General features: G+C 39.8%; 1 long non-coding RNA gene across 1 annotated transcript; it reads left to right on the plus strand.

Annotated features, from left to right (window-relative positions):
• Nucleotides 1–1,296: 1,296 nt before the first annotated feature.
• LOC147817874 (uncharacterized) lies at nucleotides 1,297–6,749 on the plus strand. Its single transcript, XR_015438577.1, has 2 exons — nucleotides 1,297–1,621; nucleotides 6,327–6,749. It is a non-coding gene; the product is annotated as an uncharacterized LOC147817874 (long non-coding RNA).
• The last annotated feature ends 1,627 nt before the right edge of the window (nucleotides 6,750–8,376 follow it).

Consider the following 8,376-nt stretch of genomic DNA (forward strand, 5'->3'; position numbering starts at 1 on the left):
CTCCTGCTGCCTTCTAAAAGGTAACATCATACAATTTTATTTTTATTTTTTATTCAGGGTTTTTGCAGGTTTTGAAAAGTACTGATTTCAGATTCCTTAACAACTCATGGACTCATAATGGTGAGAGTCCATTTGAACAAATATGTGGTCGTTATCTCTTTGTGTGTGTGTGTTTTTTTTTTAATTGAGCTGTGTGAATTTCAGAAAATAAAATATTAACAGCCCTTTCATACAGGGGCTCTGGACCAGTGGCCCTCTGACCCCTCAGGCCTCTGGGCCTGTGCGCTTTAAACCTGTTCAATAATCCATACATGGGTCCATGTGTCATTAATTGATTAATTATATTACTAAGAATTATTTTTATGTACTGTGCTGACAGAAATGTGATATGTCAATAAATTCATATAGTTAATAAACAGTTATAGGACTTATTGTTTAAACATTAAAAAGGTATTAAATTGTATATGGTATTAAAATGTCAAAGTTAATTTGGTAAATTCTGCAGAAACCCTGGTATTAAAGTGTAGGAAGATACAAATAGGGTTATATTAATGAGCTTTTAAAATAATTTTGTGTTTTCTAAAAACTGTGTAAATAAAGAAACAGTACTATACTGACAAAGTGGACTTATTAACATTAACCACAGTCTTTCCCCAGCCTTCACCACGCCACAGGTACAATGGGCAGATATGATGGTTTTGATTTTGTCCATTTTGATCCACTTTGTTGACACTGTCCCTGAATGTAAATTAGGACTGTGAAGAACTGTCCACATAACAATGTGGTGGTGCTGCTGCCTTGGCTTGGCACCAAATACACAAACCTGAATCTATATTTAATTATGTCGCCCAAAAATTCACTGTTGAGGTTTTAAAACTCATCACAGTTGAGATTTAAAATATCAACAGTGACGTGGGGGGAGGTCACAAAAGCTGCAAACACCACATCTGACATGTTTTCTTGACTTGGCTAATTCAGGAGACATTATATGCCGTTGGAAATTCTTATATAAATGTTAATGTTGTAAACAGCTGCTTCCACATCCAACAGTTACTGATCAACATGATGATCAATGTGTTGTGCTGTCTGTGTCACCTGATGACTGACTCTAAGTTCAGTATTCCCTCTCTTGTAGCTCTGCTAAATGCTAATGCTAATTTTAGTTGCTCCGCCGCCGCCATATTGTTAGTGCTTGACTCCGCCTAACTGCTCACCAATCCAAACACAGGCAAACAGGTGAAGCGTTTGTGGGCCGGGACTTGAGTACATTCCGGTTTAATAACTGTGTCGCGCATACAGACTTGTTAGCATCGTTAGCACAGCCGGGCGTCTTGCCGGAAGGCTAACCAGGGCTAACTAGCTAGTTAACAAGCTAAGCTAACAAGTCAGGTAGGATGAGCACAGACGCCGATACCTACGGATTAGAGCTAACATGTAAATAATATGATGCTGGAGTTTCACTCACCTCTAAAAGCAGGAGCACAGACTTCCGTACAACAAGCGGGATTATTAGTCCGTTACATCCGTGTGAAATCCTCCAGGGCACCGACAACACAAACACGGCCGAGGTCACGTTCAAGGACCGGGCAGACAGCTCAGACTGCACCCACCTGGCACTCAGGTATGAACAACTTTAGTCCTGAATAAAATGTAAACAGGTGAGTTATATAAACAGGTGTCAATAAGGAGGAAATTAGCTCTAGACACCAAAACAGTTTTTGTACCAGGCTGTAAACATGTTTATTTCTGCTGTAAAGTTGGACATTTTAACATGGGAGTCTATGGGGACTGACTCACTGTTGGAGCCAGACTCTAGTGGCCGTTAGAGGAACTGCAGTTCTTCGTTTTAATGGCAAACTGCAACAATATGGAGCATTATCTATTATAAGAATCCTTATATTGCTGTTATCAACCCAGGTAAATTAAAATATTATTCAAAACACCATTCCCAGGATTTCTTTTAAAAACTCCTTGAAGATCCATGAGTTTGATCCCTTCTGGTTCCAACTGAGTCTTTAAAAGCTTCTTCTAATTTTCATATTTTGGAAAGACATAAAAGTTTCAAGATGGATGCTTTCCAATGAGAGGAATTCAGTTCAAACCAAAACTATAGGAGCTATAGAAATTTGAAGTTTTAATGTTGCTCTTGGTTTGGTTTAATTTTGGTTTATTAGAAAAACCACAGGCAACACACTTTGTCCAAATATTCAAAAAGAAAAGACATAAAATATAAAGGTAAAAGTAGAATAGAGACTATATAAAACTATTCTCAAGTAGCACACAAGCACTAATTTCTTTAAATATTTCAGTTTGTATTAAACGAGGTTTGAGAAGTTGGAGAGAGAAATCACGGCTCTGTGCCGTAGATTGTCTTTATTGACGAGCAGCTCTTAGTGAGGATGATAAGCCGGAGGGTGAGAGATTAGAAGCTTTTTCATTATTTGTCCTGAATATCGTCTGCTCTACTCTGCAGCATAATTAAGAGTGGATAGAAAAGCACATAGCCTAACAGATAGATTAATACAAGGGAGAGAAAAAAGTCAGTATGGTAATTTCTAAATTCAGCCATTAACCGTCTCATTATTTCACTACAGCTCTTCATTTACCTGCCGGTGGAAATACCTGCTGCACAGTCTGCTGTGTGTTTTGCAGCATTGATATGAACATGTCTGTAATATGTATAAGCAACAGCAGCAGGGTTCAGTTAAACGTGGCCTAATATCAGCACAGACACTCCATCAGTGGAGTGGTGCTCTGACATTTTTATTTGGTCTTCCAAATGGATGATTGGCAAACTGCATCGCTGCACCATGCAGACGGAGCAGGAGCCAAGAACATATCCTTCACTGCTGATGAAAAGATACACTGACATTTGTAAGGATTGTGTCTTTGGGCTTATGAGAGGTTGACATAAATGTCAGCCAAGTGCAGTCAGAGAGCTGGCAGCAGAGATCAGAGCAGAGAACACTGCATTCCCCTACCTACAAACACAGGCCTGATACCAGGCTGTGCTGCAGGAAGAGGACGCAGTACAAACAAAGGGCCCCTGGACACAGACAGGTGAAGGGCCCCCAGTCCTTCTACAGCAAGACCCAAGACTGAGAGACACAACAATATGTCTCTGTGGTGAGCGTGTTAGCATGCTAGCGTTAGCTAATAACCACTGAAAACCAGTGCAGCTGAGGCTGAATGGCATCAGTTCTGAAGGTAGCTGGACATAAACCAAAGTCCTGGACAAATTGAAATGTGACCCGATGGTGGCGCTGGAGGAAAAGTCTGAGTTTTCACAGGTCATCCTCAGGGGACCATGAACGTCTGACCCTCGGTCGCAGAGACGTTTCAGTCCGGATCACAGAGAGAAAACATGTTTGTTGATGAACTGCAGTCACAGTGTACACAGCTGCTACAGGAGAAAACAGAGTCAAACAAACTAAAACCTCCACACCATCTCTTTAGACCAGTGGCTCCCAACCTCTGGTCCGGGGCCCACTGGTGGGCCGCAGAGGTATTGCAAGTGGGCCGAGAAATCATTCGCAAAAACAGAATAATTTTGGTGAAGAGGTGTTAAGTGATTTAAAACAAAATTATCTTTAAAACCATAAAAAACTCCTTTTGATTGTTTTGTTTTTTTCTTGTGTTAAAGCCCATCACTGTGATAAACCAATGATAGGAACTCTCATGTTGTTGCTGGCCGGACCACGTCATCATCATCATCATCACATCGTCTATCTCAGTCTGATTCCACTAAAACATCACATCCATGGCAAACACTGGAGAATCATATGAACAGCTGGTTAGCAACAGGAAGACTTAAAAGGAAAGAGACAGATTATCAAAATAAAACGTGCTCTGTTTGGCCTCCATATTTTTGTTTTGTCATTAAAATTTTTATATATTTATTTCAGTACATAAACAGTGTTATTATCTTCGGTTATGAGATATTCACAGGCCCATGGTAACTCATAGATCTGGAGAGGGGGACTGTTCCACATGATCACCCCTCCCCTTATCACACCACCAACAGTTTTGAGATTTTCAAGTGGGCCATGAGTTTGAAAAGGTGCAGTCAACATGTATTGATTACTGAACAGGCCTATACTGGGTGCAGGACCAGGGGCTGAAGGGGTGAGTTGTAGAATCAGATAAACAACAAGGAGACAGGAAACGACCACAGACACAGACAGTCGTTCTGTGTCTTTCAGTCTTGGGGTGTTGCTGTCGGAGGGTTGGGGCCCGTTGGTTCACGGTCTCTCAGCGACAGTCGGCTGCTGCTCTTTCCAAACTTCTGCGAGTTAATTGTTGCTGTGCTGAGGCTGTGACCCAGTTCTCTCCCTCGGAGCCTCCTTCACTCCACCAACAGTAAATCAAACAAGTTCTCAGGCGACTGGTCCCGGCTCTGGCTTCAAGCCAAACAGTTCTGCAGCACCGAGCGGCGCTGCTGCTGTCGAGCCAGTTGTACTGGAACAGAAAAATAAGGCGTCTGTGGTGCTATTCTGCTGCTGTGAATGGGAGAGAAACGCATTGTTCAGCTGTAAATTGTCATGCGGAGATAATGTGCTGACATAATAATGATTCAGTGTGTTTGTGTGTGTCAGAGAACAGCAGCGTAGCAGAGAGGAGGCAGGGCTGAAGGAAATCTCTTTATTTTAAGGAGCTGCAAAGATTCACAAAGAAAAAAGAAACTCTCTCTCTCTCTCTCTCTCTCTCTCGTTTAAACGGACATCAAGCAGCTTGTGATTAGACTTTCACAAGCTGCAAACAATAATTAGCATATCGTTAACAGACCAGAGGAGCTACACACGCTAACAGTTAACTATTGTGTTAGAATGTATGTGTATTATTACCAACACAAATACACAAATACACAAATGCACAACTAGCAATCACCTCAGCAACAAACAACAGGTGGAATCTGGATTAAACGCAGAGGAAGACGTGGTGTTGGATAATCGCTCAGAGAGGTCGTCATGAGATCATAGTGATCAATTGATCAACGGAAAATGAATCAGCAACTATTGTAATGACTCATTAAGCCTCAGTGATGATTGCAATCTAAATCATCTACTTTCTTACATCTCTGTGAATCAGACGATCACAAATCAGCCAATAATCCAGATAATAACTGATTCATCAATAATGAAAATAATCTTTGGTTTGTTGGTTCTACTTCAGTTTCTAAAGGTTCATGGAAACATTTCAGCCACTGGATGATTCTCTTTGCCACATAGATCATATGAAAGTTAATAATCTAAACCTTATTATTACCATTGTTTTCTGGTTTCTGAATATTGGCAAATAAAACATTTATATATTATTATTATTATTATTATTATTATTATTATATTCCAACAATATAAGTAAACATGTGCAGGTGTTAGCAGCTACCTGCTCAGGTGTATGTTAAGGTCACCAATAAGAAGAACAACAAAACTAACAGGAGTCATACAGAAATATATATGTATATATATATATATATATATATATGTCCCTATATCAGGACTGATGTTGTCCTATATCTCACATATATATATATATTGTTATCACATGTGTGTATGTACTCAGTTATGTTGTTATATTTACATATTTAGTTTATATTTATATATTTAGGAATATGTTGTTATTTTATATGTAACCTACATTTATTTCATTCATGGAAATTCAGTTTATGTACATATATTACATCCTGAAGGCCTGAAGAATAATAACTTTGTGCTTTTAATAAATCATCGTTCAGGATCTCAGCAGCTCCATAATTTAACACTGAACTGGGACAATGATGAGAACTTATAGTTTATAATAAGTTGAATCTTCGATACAGAACTTTTACTTTAATTACATGATGGTTTTCCTTTTGTTATTCAAACAACAGATCTGAGCAATTTGATCTCCTCTCCAGCACAAGAGAGTCAGTCTGAGGAAATCATAATGTTTTCCTGCTGAACTGAAACACATTTGAACACCGTCTTCCTGAAGTGGACACATCATGTGGGAACACTAAGAGGAAATGTCTCTATCCTTCAGACATGTTTGCTTCAGGTGTTTGACAGGTGTTTTGTTGTGTGTTTTAATGACACTGACAGATTTCAAAAACTGCTCCGTGTCAACGCTGCAGCTCTTTGGCAGCAGCCGCTCACTTGTTCTAAGTTTGAGGGTTTAATAGAAATGAATTATTAATCAGTATAATTCAATCATCTCAGTCTGATTGTTCTAAACTCCCTTCAGTGTTTGCCAAGCCACTTCATATTAAACCAAACAGACAGTTTGTAATCAGGCGGCTTTGAAGAGTCTGACGGGCGAATTCATTTATCACATGGATATTTCCCCAGGTGGAGACTCAGCCTCGCTGGCTGTTATGAGCTGTGATCCGGAGCAGCGGGGAGGACGGACTCCCCGAAACACATCAGACGGCGTGATGTTGGTGCCGCATCCAGCAGCGACACATCAAAGACGCAGTTCATATATCTGCTGAATCTGGATCACACAGGCTGCTGTTCCCTGAATATTCATCCGTTCACCGTGCGTCTTCCTCCAGGGTCAGAGGGCGGAGGGTCTCAACTCCTCTGACAGTTCACTACCTTAGTACCACTCAAGGGTTTTCACCTCAGCTGCTGAAGGTCCAAGAAAACCTGCTGAGATGTGCGTGTAGTGAAGATATTTATAGGTTTGTTAGATATTTAAGGTCCGTTAAATGAAACCAGTTTGCTTCTATTAATGGAAGAAGAGGAGAAAATAAAAGAAAGTAGAATATTCTCCTCGAGGTCGTATCCCTCCGCCACTCGGACTAGTTCCAGGTTACGTCCGTTTATCCAAGGTCATATAAAACGTGAAGCATTTGTGAGAAATTTTGTCATAATTGCTGTGATTTGTGAGGTCACACTGATCTTGACCTTTGACCTTTGACCACCAAAATCTAATCAGTTCATCCTTGAGTAGAAGAGAAGGTTTGTGCCACAGAAGGAGGGTTCAGGTATGATGCAGATGTAAGAGAATAAGATGCGTTTAATATTTTTACATCTTCAGTTTATGATGAGAAATATTAAAACGCTTTTTGTTTTATATTTTGTTGGAGTGGAGCTGAGCGAGGGAGAGAAGAAGAAGAAGAGCATGAGAACAGAGTGATCTGGAGTACAGCAGATAAAACAGTCCATGCTGTTCATCCTGTGATGCTGTTCCTTAAAGAAATGATAAATCATCAGAGTAAATGTTCCTCTGTGGATCCACGTCTGCTCAGTCAGAGCAGCTCAGATTATTATGGTCTGGATTTAAAATGTAGATTCATCATTTCAACATTAAATCTATGAACTTCATGTGAATTAAAATAGTGACATCAGAAAAGTTTTGCCTCCGTAGTGAAGATGAGTCTCTCTCTGAATGTGTTGTGTTTCCAGAAGAACAATGAGAGTCACAATATGATGCAGGCTCCTGATGATTGTTTCCTGGGCAACGATCATGTTTTCACCACATGAAGTACATGATACAGTGAATGGAGCGCGTATCTGCTGTGAATGGGGAGAAAATTACATGATGTAATGACAATGTTTACGATGTGTGGCTCCGCCCCTCGTCTGAATAGTTCATATAAAAACACAGAAGCTTTTCAAAGTTAATCTGGTGGATTTGTCTTTGTTCAGTTTAGTACCTTCCTCAGCCACTAGAAGGCAGGAGGTTATTTCCTGAAGCTCAGAGTCCACACAGAAACCCAGAGAGGAAACCAGGAAGTAAATAACAGAGAGTAATTAAATCCAGATAAATCAGATGTTTAAAACTTGTCATCTCACCTTTTTCAAACGGAGACGGTATTCGGGATCATTACGAAACATCAGTTCTGCTTCCTGTTCATTTGTCACTGTACTAATTGCTGTCCACATTGCCAGTCAATTAATTCAACTTAATTATAGCTCCATTTGCAAAAGCCTAATTGACACGTGGATCTGTCGGCTGAACGGGCAATTAGAGAGGAGATGCATGAAATAAAATGATGGCGAGATCTTAATGATTTAATCAAATATAATAATTAATTACAGGAAGGAATGAGAAGGTCTGAAACTACAGGGTGAGATTGTTATAAGAGAAAAGGAAACACAAGATGTTAAACCTTTAATCTACCAGCAAATCACAGAGGATATATGTTTCATTTTACATTGAAGAATGACTGGATGAATTTATCATCCGTTCATCATTTGCTTGGTCAAAGAAACAGGTAGATAAATGAATGAAGGAATGAATCAGTAGGTGGATGGATCAATTAATTAATTAATGAGCCAGTTGGTGAATGAATGAATGAATATCAGGCTGTCTCGCAGTATAGACCTATGGAGGGTGAGAAAGACTGGTGCAGAACTTCAGTGTGTTTTTGTATTAATTTTAGACCCCCAC

The sequence above is a fragment of the Seriola lalandi genome, unplaced genomic scaffold (genome assembly GCF_002814215.2).
Source record: "Seriola lalandi dorsalis isolate HSWRI2012SDOR001 ecotype SW California unplaced genomic scaffold, Sedor1 jcf7180002054865, whole genome shotgun sequence".
NCBI classification, from domain to species: Eukaryota; Metazoa; Chordata; class Actinopteri; order Carangiformes; family Carangidae; genus Seriola; species Seriola lalandi.